Source organism: Eublepharis macularius, chromosome 2 (genome assembly GCF_028583425.1).
Source record: "Eublepharis macularius isolate TG4126 chromosome 2, MPM_Emac_v1.0, whole genome shotgun sequence".
Lineage (NCBI taxonomy): Eukaryota > Metazoa > Chordata > Lepidosauria > Squamata > Eublepharidae > Eublepharis > Eublepharis macularius.
Genome location: NC_072791.1, coordinates 213,957,261 through 213,975,641, shown reverse-complemented (window position 1 = coordinate 213,975,641; position 18,381 = coordinate 213,957,261).

Here is an 18,381-nt window from a genome sequence, read left to right as displayed (position 1 = left end):
CCCCCTTATTTGACTGTTCATAACCTATGTTTCTTTGCTTTACCTTGTCATAACTTTGGCAGCAGTGATGGCTGCTTGCCAGGGAGAAGGGCCATCACCAACAAAAGCCACTGTTGCACAGAAAGCTCTGTGCACAATGCCAGCCAGAGCTCAACTGCCACACAGGCTGAACCAGCCCGACACAAATAACTGGCTGGCGGACCTGCCTGGAGACTGTCTCTCTCATTTCGGATGACCAGAGACCCGCCTCTAAGGCCTCAGCTGGCCTGGCGCTGATTGATTGGCTGGAGTTTTAGTTTGCAGCTCACCACACTAGTCGTGGGAGCTGCTCATAGGGGCCAGTTGGAGCACCAGACAGCATCCATGCTTGCACACCCTCACCACGTGGCCTGCAAACTCTGGCCCCAAGTGAATGCTGGAGCTGGGGGCTTTTGTGCATCTTGAGAAGCAGGATTTTCAGTAGAAAACCCACCAAAGGGGGAAAGAGGGCTTAAAAGCTCCTTTTCCTCTTCCATGAGGATTTTCTGTAGCAGACTGCTGCCTCTGCCCTCCATGGTTGCACACTGTAAAAACAAGAGAGGGAACGCCTATACATGGCTAAAGCAGAGCATGTGATTTAGCCTTAAGAATGGACTTAACTTTGGGGCCACTATGGAATAGGCCCTGCTTCATCTCTCAACAGATCTTTCCTCTTGAAAGATTGGTTAAATCTAATAGTAAACTGACACTGTGATTTAAGAGTGAAAACTTTGGCCTGGGAAATGCCTGGCCTCAAGTAAATTAGCCTGACAGTCTCTTCTTCTGTATTGTCGAAGACTTTCACGGCCGGAGAACGATGGTTGTTGTGGATTTTCCAGGCTGTATAGCCATGGTCTTGGCATTGTAGTACCTGACGTTTCGCCAGCAGCTGTGGCTGGCATCTTCAGAGGTGTAGCACTAAAAGACAGAGATCTCTCAGAGTCACAGTGTGGAAAAGAAGTTGGCAGGTAATTTATATCTACTCAGGAAGGTAGGGTTGGGCTGAGTCATCCTGTAAGAGTTTCCCAGGGTGTGGAATGCTAATAGAGGGAGGCTCCACTGTATCCTGAGGAGGTTCTTTTGCATATGTATTGGTGCTTGATATGCTAATCTTCTCTGCAGGGCTATTGTCGGGTATAGAATATTTTGTTAGCCTGGTGTTTTTCAGGACTGGAAACCATGCTCTATTCATTCTTAAGGTCTCTTCTTTCCTGTTGAAATTGTGCTTATGCTTATGAATTTCAATGGCTTCCCTGTGCAATCTGACAAAGTAGTTGGAAGTGTTGTCCAGTCTTTTAGTGTCCTGGAATAGGATACTGTGTCCTGTTTGAGTTAGGCTATGTTCAGCCACTGCTGATTTTTCCGGACGGCCAAGTCTGCAGTGTCTTTCATGTTATTTTATTCTTGTCTGGTTGCTACGCTGTGTGGTCCCGATGTAAACTTGTCCACAGCTGCAGGGTATGCAGTATACTCCTGCAGAGGTGAGGGGGTCTCTACTGTCTTCTGCTGATCGTAGCATCTGTTGTATTTTTCTGGTGGGTCTGAATACTGCTTGAAGGTTGTGCTTTTTCATAAGCTTTCCCATCTGATCAGTGATTCCTTTGATATATGGCAAAAACACTTTTCCTGTAGGAGACTGTTTTTCCTTGGTTGTTTGATTTATCCTTGGTTTAATTGCTCTTCTGATTTCGTTTCTGGTGTAGCCATTTGCTTGAAGTGCGTGGTTTAGATGATTAGTTTCCTCATTGAGAAAGTGTGGTTCACATATCCGTCTTGCGTGGTCTACTAATGTTTTTATTTTGCCACTTTTCTGTCGAGGGTGGTGATTGGAGTTTTTGTGTATGTACCAATTTGTGTGAGTTGGTTTCCTGTAGATCTTGTGACCTAACTGAAAGTTTGCTTTGCGGATGACCAAGGTATCTAGAAATGGAAGTTTCCCCACAATTTCTTTCTCCATGGTGAATTGTATGTTCAGGTGGATATTGTTGAGGTGGTTTAAAAACTCCATCAATTCTTCCTCACCATGGCTCCAAATGGTCACAAGGTCTACAGCATGAAGAGAATGTTCCCTCTCAAGTATATGGGACACAGCTCAGTTGTGATCTTAAAGTTTCAGAACTGAACCTTGACCCAGAAGCTAACAGATCTCCAGAAGAATTGGGGACTCGTATGTGTCACCAACACAGCGCTTTAACCCAAAGGCAGACTGCAGCATCCTCAGGATCATCTTAACGGGACAGGGCTGCATACACACTGAATTGCAGTCCTCAGTCCTTGGTGTTATAAAGATCAGGGCTTTTTTCTGGGGAAAGAGGTGGTAGAACTCAGTGGGTTGCCAGCACAGGGGGCAACTCTTGGCGGGAGGTAGTGCCCCTGATACTACATGTGCGTGCACAAAGTGTGCATATGCTACCAGGGCCAATGACATCACTTTGGGTCAGCTGGAACAAGGGGGGAGTTTTTAAAAGTTTAAATCGCCCTCAGTAAAAATGATTACATGGCTGGTGGCCCCACCCCCTGATCGTCAGACAGAGGGGAGTTTCGATTGCCCTCCATGCTGCTCCAGTGGTGCAGAGGGCAATCTAAACTCCCCTCTGTCTGGAGATCAGGGGGCGGGGCCACCAGCCATGTGACCATTTTCAAGAGGTTCCAGAACTCCATTCCGCCTTGTTGCAGCTGAAAGAAAGCCCTGATAAAGATCAAATCTACAAACACAAAATTTCTCTGCTGGGAGAACCTTTTGTCTTTTCAAACTCATTTGCTATTTCTGCCTCCAAGTGTACAATCAGATCCTTGCTCTCCAAACATGGGAAGGCTGAAGAATGTGACAAAGAGCGTGTCCTAAATAAGCATTGGTGAATGATTGTTGACAGGGATTTATTTCTTGAGTTGACTTACCTCCCCCTCAAAGTTGGGGGAGGGGACTTCTGGCTCTCTTCATGATTTGCAGTTTGATAACATCTGTCCCTGTCTCTTTGGTTGTGACAGAATGAGACCACCTCCGCGCCCCTCCCTCCCTGTCCCACCTCCTACTCCCTCCATCTGTGACTTTCCTTTGGGCTGACTCACTCTGACTCAGGGATGCCCATGCTGGGATGGCTGTGATTGGTCTCTCGGGTGCCCTTGGACTTCTGTATTGTATAAGAGGGGTTCAGTTACAGCTTGAATGTCCTCCCCCTCACACACACTGTGGCTGGTGGGAGGTCTGTGGGGGATGTGTGGCTGCTCTTGGGAGTCTCCAGAGTTCACATTCTCCCACAGCGCTGCTGGCATATGATAAGCAGCACAGCTTGTTGGTGCAGGAGTGGAGAATCCATGGTGGGTGCAAGGGAGTATTTTGATGGGTGCAGCAAGGGATGGGGTTGTGGAGCAGCATTCCTGGCAAAACAATGGGTCTCCTGGACTGCCCATCAGCTAGGTTGTCCTGTCCCCCCATTTGCCATTTGTGGAGGTAAAATGGCTCCAGGGCTTTCGCCCACTCTTCACTTCTCCCCATGTGAGGATAGAACCAGGAGACCTGGGCATGCTATCCCAGAGCCTTCCCACTGATTTACTTACTTACTTACTTACTTACTTACTTACTTACTTACTTACTTACTTACTTACTTACTTACTTACTTACTTACTTACTTACTTACTTACTTACTTCATTTATAGTCCACCTTTCTCACTGAGACTAAAGGTGGATTACACAGTATGAGATGAGTACGATCTGTTTCAAGTACATTTCCATACAGTATCAAGGACATTTCCATAAGCAATGCCGTAGAGTAAATAGATACAAGTTTACAAAGACATGGCGTTAGCAAGATTTCAATACAAAGTAGAAGAAAATACTGAAACAGAACATAATCACTTCTAGGATTGAAATTAGACAACATAAAGCACAGGTAGTACATAGGAGTACGTATTTAAAGCAACAGATAATATGTACGGCAACATAGTGGTGAAGTCTATGGTCCCCAACTCGTTACTGAAGCATCTGAGACACCATCCCTATAATACAGCCCTCCCATTTGAGTAAAAAGCCTTTAATAATTCAGTTTTGCATTGTTTGTGGAAAGCCAGGAGAGTGGGGGCTCTCCTGATCTCCTCAGGCAGGTCATTCCATAGGGTAGGGGCCACCACAGAGAAAGCCCGTGTACGGGCTGCTGTTGATTTCACCCATGTACAGGCTGGCACCTGCAGGTGACCCTGTTCAGATGAGCAAAGCTGCAGTAGAGGAACATAGAGAGGGAGGATGTACCGCAGCTATGCCGGACCAAGGCCATGAAGAAGAGTGATGTTCATGCTCCTGCTCGCTCCTGATAACGGTTGAGCTGCAGCATTTTGCACTAATTGGAGCCTCCTAGTTAGCTTAGATGGAAGACCTATGTATAGTGCATTACAATAGTCAAGCCTTGATGTTACCATAGCATGGATCCAGGTGGCCAGGTAGGCCATGTCAAGATAAGAAGCCATCTTCCAGGCAAGAGTGAGGTTGTAAAAAGCATTTTTTGTGGCTGCCTTAACTTGTTTTTCTAGTAGTAGTGCTGGATCCAGTATAACTCCTAGGCTCTTAACCAAGTCAGCAAGGGTTAAACAAACTCCATCAAAAGTGGGGAGCACAATATCTTTCAAAATCTCTGCCTTCCCAACAAGCATCACTTTGGTCTTGTCTGGGTTCAATTTCAATGTGTTGTTTTTCAGCCATTTCACCACGACTGTCAGGCAGCAATCTAAGAACCTCCTCAGGATACAGTGGAGCCTCCCCCTATTAGCATTCCACACCCTGGGAAACTCTTACAGGATGACTCAGCCCAACCCTACCTTTCTGAGTAGATATAAATTACCTGCCAACTTCTTTTCCACACTGTGACTCTGAGAGATCTCTGTCTTTTGGTGCTACACCTCTGAAGATGCCAGCCACAGCTGCTGGCGAAACGTCAGGAACTACAATGCCAAGACCACGGCAATACAGCCCGGAAAACCCACAACAACCAAGATATAGAGTTGGTTGTCATCTGCATATTGATTTTTTTTTATTAGCTACATTGACTAACAATACAGAGGGAAAGAAAGGGGGCAGGGGAAGGAAAGAAAAAAAAACAGCAACATATAACAACACTGCACTACACATAATGCTTTCCCTTCATACTGCCATTATTAAAGAATTAAAACTTCGTATGATATTTATGGAGTGGTTGACCTTGCAAAATACAAATTACAATTCAAATTAAGTCTTCCTCCCCCCCCTGGGCCTCGGACGCAATTCTCTCTGAGCAACTGCAGCCGCAGTGCTCGTTCCTCCCCCCCCCTTCAGACTTCGCCTTTTCTTCTTGCTTGGTGTCTTGCTGAAATTCTTGATTTTTGTCCTCAAAATCCCTTAGTTAATCTTCTGATGTTATCTTGTAAGCTTGATCTTTGTAACTGAACCAAATACCTTCCGGAAATAGCCATTTGTACTTTATTCCACGTTCCCTCAGAAGAGCTGCGAGCTTTTTATACTTAAATCTTCTTTTCCGAACTAAAAATGGGACGTCCTTCAGTATCTTGACTTCATTACCCAGAAAGTCCAGATCCGCATTGTATGAGTTGTATAGGATAGTGTCTCAGATCCTTTTAGATGAAAAATCGATGATGATCTCGCAAGGCAGCTGACGCTTCGTTGCATATTTTGAAGAAGCCCGACAGACTTCCAAAATGGCGCTTTTTACCTCTTCTTTAGTTGCCTTCGCGGGTGTCGCCAATAGTTCCGAGGCCAGACCCCATAAATCCTCATTTTCCTCCTCTTTCACATTCTGGAGGCGCAAAATTGTCTGTGTTCGTTCCACTTGTAGCCCGATCAGCTGGTTCTCCACCAGCTTTAACTCTTTATTCGTTGCCCTCACGAGTGACGCATTTTCCCAGGCAGACTTCTCTGCCCCCCCCGCTGCTTCCTTAATGGTTTTCACTTTGCTCTCAATTAAGCCCACCCTTTGATCTGTTTCATTCAGCTTGTCAACAAAGGGCTCTATGGCTTCGATAACCGACCTCTTCACCAAGTCCTCGAGCGACACTCCTTTCCCCTGCAGGGCAGCCGAAATTGACTTGCCCAAAGCGAGACTCTGCTTTTTCACTGCCATTTTGGGGGGGGGGGACCGCCAACCAAATTCTGGAACTCAGCGAGGGGGAAGAACGAGCCTTCTTAGCTTCAGATCCCACCACTCCTTCGCGTGTGCTTGTAATAACAGAAGGGATTTACTTACTTACAGGCTTCCGCCTAGTTCTGCTCTTTGCCGTTTTCCATGGCCCGGCAGCACTCAAGGTGCCGCACACGTCTGCCGGCCTCCATAGGGACAAACGGGCAATTTACCCCCCACATCGATTTCAGGGGGCTCTTCCTGCCGCATCCCGGACCCTGCCTCCCTCACTGGGAGTCCTGGGGGCTAATCTTCGCAGATCAGCCGCCCGGTCAGGCTGCTCGGGTGCTTCCTCCCGGACCTGCGGAGAGGAGTGTCCGACATGGCCGAGAAAACGAAACCGAATCCGTCATCTGCATATTGATGACATCCCACTCCATAGCTGCAAATGAGTTCTTCTAAAGGCTTTACGTAGAGGTTGAATAACATGGGAGATAAGATTGCGCCCTGCAGAACCCCACAAGATAGTACCCATTCTGGAGATAGCTGATCTACAATGGCAACCCTTTGAGTCTGTTCCATGAGAAACAATTTAAACCAGTCCGGGGCACATCCTCTGATGCCCACTTCTGTTTCTAAATGCCTCAACAGGATGGCATGTCAAAGGCTGTAGACAGATCCAGGAGGAGCAATAAGGAGGCATGGCCTTTGTCTGTATTCAGATGGAGATCATCCACTAATGCTACTAGTGCTGTTTCTGTCCCATGCCCTGGTCTGAATCCAGACTAGAAAGAGTCCAGAACACTAGAGTTATCCAAGGAAGTCTGGAGTTGGTCAGCTACTGCTCTCTCAATCACTTTGCCCAGAAAGGGCAGATTAGAGACTGATAATTAGCCAGATCATTTTTGTCTAGAGATGGTTTTTTAAATAGCAGATGGATAACAGCCTGTTTGAGCTGCTGGGGAAAGCTGCCCTGAGTGAGCCATTGATTTACAATAGACCCCAGTGGTTCACTTATGTGGTCCTTACTTGATGTTAACAGCCGGGGTGGGCAAGGATCGAGCACACAAGTAGAGGCTTTCATATTGAGGTGTGCAAGCCTGAGCAGATCGCTCCTCAGAGGATTTGTTGATTTCATCTTCGCCTTCCCCAAGGTTCTCTGTTTCACTTTTCCAGTCTAAAACTGTGTGGGATTGCAACCAGAGGACAAGGAGGGATGGAAATGGGCTGGAGCTGCCTTTCAGAGCTGGGCTTGGACCTGGAAAGGTTATAATGGGCTGAAGTTTCCCTTCTGGGAGGCTCTGGGTTCAATGCTGGCCACTGTCTTTTGTGGTGGTCTTTCTAGTTGTACTTTTTCAGGGAAGAGGGTTACGTCTTGGAGCAGAGATGGTTTCTTGTGGGCAGCACTTCTGATGTCAATCAGGCCTTTGCCAGGGAAGGAGTGGGCATCCTGTTCACCCCACAGGTGCCCTTCTCCTACGTTCTGGGGAGCGAACTTCTCAGACCCCATGCATTTGTTGGTGTTTATACTTTGCTGGATCTTCCCTCTCTTTCTGTTGGTTCTTCATGAGGGAAGTGGGAGTGCCATCAAGGGGCAGTGGCAGGATCAGGATCAGTTGATTGGATGTACCTGTATACATCACTCACAAGGTGTCATTGGCTGCTGTCATGCCTCAGGTGGGGTGAGCCACCTTACGCTGCCACCACTCTGGGATTTAGGGTCCCTTGAGAAGGCCCAGAGTACCCACCCAACCCTTCTGACCTCCACAGCTTGGCCAATAAACCGGCATGAGGACCCAGCAGAGTAACAGAGTAACAACAAACAAAAGGATTTTTTTACAAGGAGGTCAGTTAATATCAAACAAACAAGCAAGCAAGGTGCATTAGCAAAAATAGATGGGTGAAAGTAAAATAAACAAAAGGCCCTAGCGTGACTGAACTCACTGACCCTCTGTCTGCCAGGCCTGTCTTCTCACCCTACCTGGATGAGGGCCTCCCTCCCTAGCCAGAACACAGAACACAGGGCCTCCCTGTGTTCTGATTGGCCAAAAAGGGCATCAAAATGGCCGAGGGGCTCCTGGGAATTGTAGGCAGGCCTACTCCTACTCCTAACAGGCTTCTGAGAACTTGCTAGGCCTTTCTGGCACAGCCAGATCATGACAACTGCCATTGCCTGATTGGTGGATGTTGCCATGGTATGGATGGACTCAGGGCCAAGCTACAAGTGACGAAGGACACTTGAACAGCAAGTGTATTTCTCCCTGTTCACTTGCCCTCCACTCAATCCACTTGCTGTTCAAGTGTCATTTGTCACTTGTAGCTTGGCCCTCAGCCTACTATGGCATCTATGCCTTCCAGAGGAGCATACAATAGCCCCTCTGCAGAATGTCCTTTGGGAATACACTGCCTCTGCCACTTGGCCCTCACAATTGTGCTGCCTGCCACTTTTCCATCCAACTTAAGTTCCTCAAGGTGGCACACAATAAAAAGCATTAAAAGCAAGATTAAAAACACACATAAATATATAAAAACCATCAAAACAGAACACAAACAATTAAACACATGAACAGGAAGAAGGAATAATAAGATAACTTTTTTCAGGTAAATTAAAAAGTAGGTTGTTCTAACCAGCTCATCAGAGCTTGCCAACCCGTTCAGCAATGGCTAGATGAATCTCCTCTCTGGTTCAATAGAAATATCACAACACATAACGTAACAGACATGCTTAATTGCTTGAGCTGCACAAATACAAAGTCGCTGGTCTGAAAGCATCTTTTAATATCAAACATCTTTTATGGAACCAGTTGTTCCTTACAAAAGCTTTCAAACTACACAGGATTAGATGATAACAGCAAGGCGGGGGCGGGGGAGCTAATCAACCACAAAGATATGTCAGTCTCAGCACGCACACACACACTTGCCCTGAAGAGGTTTACATGACAAAGAAACTGGCCATATATAGACATTACAACAACTCTCTGCAGGCTATTGATATAGGGTAAAGGTAAAGGTACTCCCCTGTGCAAGCACTGAGTCATTACCGACCCATGGGGGGACGTCACCTCACAACGTTTTCTTGGCAGACTTTTTAGGGAGTGGTTTGCCATTGCCTTCCCCAGTCATCTACACTTTACCCCCAGGAAACTGGGTACTCATTTTACCGACCTCGTAAGGATGGAAGGCTGAGTCAACCTTGAGCCGGCTACCTGAGCCTGGCTTCCGCCAGGATGAAACTCAGGTCATAAGCAGAGCTTGGGCTGCAGTACTGCCGCTTACCATTCTACACCACAGGGAGAGATGTAGGTTGCATAAATTAATGCAGACTGTAGGGTTGCCAGCTCTGGATTGGAAAATACTTGAAGATTTGGGGGTGGAGCCAGGAGAAGGTGGGGTTCGGGGTACAGGGGGAAGCAGAGATTTAATGTCATAAAGTTGCCGCTGTAAAGTAGCCATTTTCTGCAGGTCTACTGATCTCTGTTGCCTGGAGATCAGATGTAATTCTGGAATGTCTCTAGGCCCCACCTGGCACTTGTCGCACCTAGCAGGCTGTTAGTGAGACAGGCATTGCCAGCCTCTTGGCAGCAGTGAAGGAGAAACTGTTGCATCTGGAGAACTTCTATGCAGGGAATTTTCCTAAAGTTGTGATCTGGACTAGAACTGGCGACAAATTTTGCCCGGAGTTGAAGGAAAATATGTCTAGGGAATTAGAAGCGAAGCAAGGTTAATTTTACTAAGATCAAAATCCTCAAGGGGTTCCACACAAGTGGCTCTCTGTCCATGCTGGAAAGTGCTGTGAGGGGCTAAGCGTTACTGTAAGTTCATAGGGCACAGATCAGACAACTTTGGCACAGGTTTGAGATAGGATGGCAGAGGAAACTCTAAATCTTCCAGTGCATATCTTCTCACAAGGACATAGGAAACTTGCCTTACAGTGAGTCAGCCCAAGTCAGTATCATCAGCTCTGGCCCACAGTTCTCCAGGGTCTCTGGCGGAGATCTTTCATGTTGCCTACTGCCTGGTCCTTTGGGGTCTGAAACTGGGGACCTTCTTTGTGCAAAGCAGAACTAAAAATATTTGCGAGTTGTGCATATTTATGTTGTACGCACACATCAACGCACTCTAACATGAATGTCTAAAATGACACAACGTTCACGAAAGACTTCTGAATATAATTCATGGATATAATATGCTGAAGGATACACCTCCATTAATCAGGAGACTTAATCAGAGCTGCCTGCTAGTTTCTACCGATGGGAATCAGGCACACCATATTTTAAACATATAGTTTATGATTGCATATGCAAGAGGATTTGTAATACACTTGTTATTAAACTATCAAAATTAGGTTTGGGGCTTTGAGCTGGATGGTGATTCATTGGTATTATTCACCCATGAAATGGCTCCCTTGCATTAGTTCGGAGCTGACCAATCTGCAATGGGGGCATATATATATATATATATATATATATATATATATTCTAATAAGATAGAAACCATGTCTATGTTAATTTGAATATTGCACACAATGTGTAGCCTTGAGATTAGAAGATCCTTGCAAATGCGAAGGAAACTTATTTATTAATGCTATTGAACATTTTTTGGGAGGGGGGTGTTAAAATCCTGTACTCATCAGGTATACAAGCCCACTGACCATGGTTAGTTGCAGTAACAGCATATTTACAGCTCATTTTGCTCTTTACAAGTGAGAATGCAAATTCAAGAAATGCAATTACATTTCCTCCTTTTACACATCAGGGTACAAAGGGCTGGGAAAGCTGTGATAACAGGGAGAATAGCCCACGCCCCCTCTTAGAAGTTGCTTTTCAACAATGAGCCTTCAGGCACATTCCTTCTCATTGTGCACAGAGGAATCTAGTGGGAATTTGTGATAACAGACTTATAACCTTCTTGCAGCAGTCGCAGACCTCCTTATTTTGAAAATGGGAGAAAAGTGAATGTTAAAGGACACAAAAACCACATAAGTCCTCAGCTAAACCTTATAGAAAGGGCAAGTGCACACCGATCTCTCTCTCTCTCTCTCTCTCTCTCTCTCTCTCTGTGTGTGTGTGTACTGTTCCAGCAGCAAGCTGACTATATTAATCAATATGTACCAGACTAGAACGTATGCCTATAGTTTTAAGAAAAGTGCATCTTGGGAGTTGTAGTGCCTTACCCCACAGGTGCAGTTCCTGGGGCATTCAAAGCCTGCCAAAACTTGTTAAGGCCATTTCCTCTTTTGTTCATTCACGCCTCAGCAGGGAGAGGAGCAAGTCATCTCTCTTTTTTCACCACAATCATTGGGTCTACAAAGCTCCATCAAGTGCCTTTATGCATGAAAGATGCACTCTCTCCTTTCATTATTTAGAAGAACTGTGAGTAGAGATTCCTTACGTGTATGAAGAAGTTAAATAAAACTATTTAAGTTTGTAACCCATGTGTGCGCGTTGACGCTTGACGACAAAGGGTTGGGATTCCCTCCTCGCGTCGGAATAGTGTGTGTGTAAAAGTTCATAATTCAGTAACAGTACCTTACAAGAGATAGTATCAGTACCTTACAAGCATTAAGGGGTAGATCCATGTCCATTTATTCTCCTTTCTTACTGCAGCCCCCCCCATGTAATTCTTTAGGGTCCTCCACCTCCCAGGAGCAGCATTTGGTGGAGATCAGTGGACAGTGGGAGGCAGGAAAATTTGGTCTGAATCCCGCCTGAAGGAAAGAGTCATTTTTCTCTATAGAGCCAGACATTTTTTTAAAAAAAATTCCAGACTTCCTCCAAGGAGCTGAGAACAGAGTAGGTATTTCTCCCCTCCCCACACTTCAACAACAACAACAACATTCGATTTCTATACTGCCCTTCAGGACAACTTAATGCCCACTCAGAGCAGTTTACAAAGTATGTCATTATTATCCCCACAACAGAACACCCTGTGAGGTGGGTGGGGCTGAGAGAGTTCTAGAGAGCCCTGACTAGCCCAAGGTCACCCAGCTGGCTTCAAGCGGAGGAGCAGAGAATCAAACCTGGCTCTCCAGATTAGAGTCCCGCGCTCTTAACCACTACACCAAACTGGCTCTCCATTTATGTTCTCAATAATGTAAGGTAGCTGTTTAGATTAGAGTTAGGGTTGAGTAGAAATTCAAATCGGTAACCTCAGCACGTTTTAAAAATTCAGCATTCGCAGTGAGTCCAGACCTGTGGAGTGACGAAGGGAAGGGGTTGTGTGAAGAAAAGTGTAGCACTGTCCTTGTTTTTCAGGAGGACTTTTGCACCCCTCAATAGATTCTGGCCTCCAGCATTCTGTGATTAGCCATGCTATTTTGAACCACCACAAGAGTGCTGATGGAAGGTACTCTAAGCCACACGACAAATATCCGTATAAAGAGTTACTAGCCAGATACCTGCTGGTTTTAAATCTCCAGCTAAATTGTTATAAAGATTCTCTAACAGTTCTGGAACATAGCGGGTGTTGAAAGGGCAATAGATACCTGCACTCGTTTCTCTGACTGATGCCGAGTCCGTTCCCTAGAAGCAGGAGCCACACCGCACACCCAGTGAGTGGGCTCGGGCCTTGTGCTTTATGATTACAGCATTTTCTCTGCATGCCTGACAAGCTAAGCAGTGTTGTTCAGGCAGAGGACTGATCAATGAGAGAGATATATTTGGTAACACTTTATCTAGAGTCTATCTAGGTCAACCTCGGCTTACTAATTGATCCCATGCTCCTGGTCAACTGCATTCTTAAAATGCACGGACTGTTTTTGTCGGAGCATCGGAGTCTTGTAAACAAAAAATATTGCAAAAGTTACCTGGCTCGATAAAAGAGAGAGAGAGAGAGAGAGAGAGAGAGAGAGAGAGATGATTTCCCTTCATGTCTAAAATCTCATTAGTATCAGCATTGCATATTTTCTGCGGCTGTTTTTGTTTCGAATGGGCTTCTGAATTGTTTGCCTGGTGAAGAGGCAACTGGTTTGGCCATGGCATCATTTTGCTTGTATTCATCACATTTTAGTTGGCTGGATCTATTTATAACTTTAATCCGTGTTATCTGTTTTATAGGTACACGACGCTGCCCTCTGCTAAGTCAGACTATCAAAGTCAGTAGCAGGGCTCATTTTGAGGGGGAACGCGCAGGAACGCAGTTCCTGCAGTTCCCCAAAGAGGTCACATGTCAGATGGCCCTGCCCACCTGACTCTCAGCCATTTTGGGCCCATTTTATCCTGGACTGGGGCTGAAATGGCCCGGATCGGGCCTCTGATGGGTGGTGAATCACTCTCCCACTCATCAGCAGCCCGATCCTGACCATTTTGGGCCCCTTTTCGGCCTGGATTGGGGTCGAAACAGCCTGGATAAAGCCTCTGATGGGTGGTGGATCACTCTCCCACTCAGCAGTGGCCTGGTCCTGACCATTTTGGGCCCCCTTTCAGCCATTTTCAGCCCCTTTTTGCCATTTTGGGCCCAATTTTGGCCTTGAATGGCCAGGATTGGGTCCAAAGCAGCCAGGATAGATGATGTCAGGGGGTGTGGCACATGCAAATCAGTTATGCTAATGAAAAATTTCTGGTGATGTCAAGGGGCATGGCATATGCTAATGAGTTATGCTAATGTGTTATGCTAATAAGTTCCTCCAGCTCTTTTTCCACGAAATGACCCCTGGTCAGTAGTATCTACTCTGACTTGCCATGGTTCTGCTGGGGCTCAGGCAGATGTCTCTCACATCACCAGCTTTCAGATCCTGTTAAAAGGTGTTGGGATTTTAGCAAGAGTCTCACATTCAGTCATGAAAATGTTAAATTGTTGTTGTGTTACTTAGAGCTAAACTACAAGAGACAAATTACACGAAGACGCTCACGTGAAGGGAGTCGCAATGTTAGCCAGGAAGCTGAGTTTTAAAAGACAGATTGGAAGGCTCGGTCAACTTCCCCTCTCTACAGAGCCAGCAAAGATTGCTCCTCAGATAGTTTGTTTATTTCCTCTTTACCTCCTAGAAGGGGAGGTGAAACTGACAGAACCTTCGGTAGGCAAAGAGGAAATTACTTCAGAATAGGATTGGATATGGCGCTACTTAATATTTCCAATAAGCTAAGAGGCTTCTTAAAGGGAGAGCAGCCAAAATCAGAACTGTGAACAAAAAAGCTCTCTCTAATAAATAGTATTCAAAACATTATCTATTTAAAGCGTAAAGTCACGATTTACAATATAACATTATACAAATCATTTTTGATATATTGTATTGATTTGTATGTTATATTGTAAACAGTGACTTTTTGCTGAGGAATTTTGCAGAGCACTTTACTAATTGCTGGTGAACTTTGTCAACGACACTTTAAATAGATAACGTTTTGAATACTATTTATTAGAGAGAGCTTTTTTTTTTTTTACACTGCTACTTAATATTTAGCAGGAAAGGTTCAGGGGCTCTGGGTTATAACGCTTGCTTTTTTGCTGGAGACAAGAAATCGGTGTGTTAATGTAATATGTGTGTTTTGAAGTTCCTTCTTGGTAATACGTAAGAGCACCAAGTTGTTGAAAGGATGAAACTGCGTTAAAAAGCCTTTTAAATGCAGGATCTACTTTCTGATCTCTCTGGGAAGAGGGAGAAAAATTAGAATTCGAATATGCATACATCGGTGTCCTTTGTGATGTCATTTGAGGCAGTCTCTGATTTCTATTACTATAGTTTGATGTGCAAAAGACAGAATAGCAACTGCTGGAGGGGGGTGTTCTTCCTTTTAGTGGGATTCAGGAAGAGTAATTTCCTTTTTCCATCAAAAGTGGGGAGCGCGTGATGAACTTTGATATTTAAAAGAAAGAAGAATTCCCAGTTCACTCTCAGGTGTAGCGGCATGAAACAGCTTTTAATTATAAAACGAAGACAGCTAACTATGTAAGTAGTGGCTGACTATCTAACCTCAGTGCTCATACGTGCAAGATGCTTGGATGACAAGGGGGAGGGCTAGCCCGAGTGTGCAGCCACATCAATATGAGTCTTTGTTCTTGCTTGCAAACGGGCAGGGTTTGAATAATAATAATAACAACTTCAACATTCGATTTATATACCGATCTTCAGGACAACTTAATGCCCACTCAGAGCGGTTTACAAAGCATGCCATTATTATCCCAACAAAACACCTTGTGAGGTGGGTGGGGCTGAGAGAGCTCCAAGAGAACTATGACTGGCCCAAGGTCACCCAGCTCGCTTCAAGTGGAGGAGTGGGGAATCAAACCCAGTTCTCCAGATTAGAGTCCTGCTGCTCTTAATTGACTGACCCAAGGTCACCCAGCTGGCTTCAAGTGGAGGAGTGGGGAATCAAACCTGGCTCTCCAGATTAGAGTCCTGCTGCTCTTAATTGACTGACCCAAGGTCACCCAGCTGGCTTCAAGTAGAGGAGTGGGGAATCAAACCCGGCTCTCCAGATTAGAGTCCCACACTCTTAACCACTACACCAAACTGGCTCCTGTTTCTCTTTGGCTGCCTCTCACACTGATCTTCCTCTGAAGATCTTCATGGACCATTCCATGTGTGAGGGGGGGCATTATAGCTCAGCATGCCTTATTTCCCCCTTCTACCTTGCACTTGTGTACTGGATTACACTATCCTCAGTGAGTGCAAGGTACAGGAAAGGAGAAAGCCTCTAGAGGGGTGCGCTAATACAATTGGGGTGGAGTTTTTTTTGTATTTGGTTATCAAGAATCTGACAAATATTGTTATTCCAGATATTTGGTTAAAAAAAATACTGGTTTTGTATTGAGATCAGGGTTTTGGTGTGTTTCGGTTTTTTTTGGTGGGGGCGGGTTTCCAAAAATAACCAGGTCCATTATTCCCTATGGGGCAATTTTTCCAGGAACGTTGGAAGGGATATTTTTGGAGCAAATGGTACCAAATTCATAGCAGAGGACTGCCTGTCCTCTCAAGAGCCCCCAGGTTTCAAATGATTTGGACCAAAAGGTCCAACTCCACAGGCCCCTGAACAAGGGCCATTTCCACACACGTTGAATAATGCACTTTCAATGCACTTTAGCAATCCTTTGGAAGTGGATTTTTTGTTCCACACATGGAAAAGCAGTTCCAAATGTTAACTAAAGAGTATTGAAAGTGGATTATCCAATGTGTGTGGAAGCAGCCAAAGTCCACCCAGCTACTCTCCATTGTATCCTATGCGGAGGATCCTATACTTATCTGGGGCAAAGACACCTTAGTTAACACACAAGAGCAACCACCATTGACCCAAAGCCTCCCAGAAAAAATGAAGAAAGCCCCAACAGAACCAGAGAATCCCAGCAAAACCAACCTGGCAGACTTACACAGAAGCCCCTTTTCACAGGATTCCTGAGCCAGAGAGAGGGGAGGGGAGGGAGGTGAATGGAATTGCATGTCCAGGAATGCTGAACAGTCTATCCAATCACAAGGGTTTTCTCATAGACTACATCCCCCATAGGAAATAATGAACCTGCTTTATTCTGCTTATTTGCACAATTATATATATATATATATATATATATATATATATATATATATATATATATATATATATATATATATATATAGTTGTTTTTTAGTTATAGATAGAAAGTAAGAAAGAGGGAAATAGGAGAATATAGAAAGAAACAAAAAAAGATACGCAAGGTTCATTAGGCTTGCTTATATCAACATACTAATTCTCCAGATCTCAAATTTTATCCTAACACAACTTTAACTGTGGTTTCTAATATTTCATACAGTATTGCCTATCTATTCCATTTCAGTCTCTATATTTATCTTTAATCCATTTGTAGAAGGGAGTCCATGGGACAAAAAAGTCATCTTCCATTTGTCCTTTCATTAATGAAGTTAGCTTGTCCATTTCCAGTTTCCATTATCATAACTATTAATTCCTCTTGCTGAGGTATTGTTTGACGTTTCCAGTAAGACGCTAATAAAATTCTGGCTGCTGTTACTATGTGTATTGTGAGATGCTTCTGTTCTTTGTTCATATCCGGCATACAATTTAACAAGAATGTCTCTGGTTTGAGAGGAATTGAAATCTGTAAAATATTTTGTAACAATGTGTGCACCATTATCCAAAATCTATGTACCTCCTTACAGGACCACCACGTATGAAAAATGTCCCTGTATGTTTCCCACATTTTCAACACTTATTTGACACATTTTTATACATTTACACAATTAATGGGGAACTCCAATATTGGTATATCTGAAAATCCATGATTTGGTTTGGATTCCTGAATATAACTGAAAAATACTGTTAGTTTTCAGGGATATTTTTGCACAGGATGTACCGAACTGCACGCCCCTAAAAGCATCCCCATTTTATAGGCAATTAAAGGTACCATACATTTCACACTCTACCTTTCCTCTTGGTCTATCTGTGAGATACAATTCTCTTGAAATTTTGGCAGATTTCAAAGAGACAAGAAACAGAGTCTCCTTTTATAAGCAATTTAATGTCTCATTTCCAAAGCAGGCACAGGGATGCCTGCAGTACACCAAAAAGACAAGACACTAAACCATGCTCCCTCTCATGCACACACAGCGGAGCACAGCCATTGCAAAGCAATGACAAGCAACATAAAGCACATGGCAACAGAGAGCACATAAATGCACAGTCTCTGATAAGATCGATGCTTAAATGGGATCCAGAAAACACTTTCTGATTGAGCAGTGGTTGACGGAAAGGCAATGCACAGGAAGAAAACCTGCCAGAGAAATCCTCTAGTGAGATGATGGATTACCTAATATGCCAGTTTATCATTTCCATTTTCTGGCTGGAGAAACAGCTCCAGAAAAGTACCAGGATACAGAGGAGTACCTCCCTCTTTTTGTTGGATCTGAATTTATCTAATTTTTTTCAATTTATCTAATTTTTTTCCAATTCAGATTACAATTGTATTAATAAATGTTCATTTCAGCTTTTGATTAGATTTTATTTGAATACTTAACCTAAAATTAATGGCAAACCTCGGATTACCAATACAGAAAAACCTATTTATTTATTTATGTCATTTATAGTCTGCCTTTCTCACTGAGACTCAAGGTGGATTAACACAGTGTGAGATTAGTACAGTCGGCATCAAGGGCATTTCCATAAACAATGCCATAGGGTAAATAGATACAAGTTCACAAAGACATTAGCAGGAGTCCAATACATCATAGTGGTGAGGTCTATGGTTCCTAACTCATTAGCAGATCATCTGAGATCCCCCCCTTACAATACAGCCCTCTGTGGTCTGCATTGCAGTCTGTGGTCAACTCACTTGACCCTAC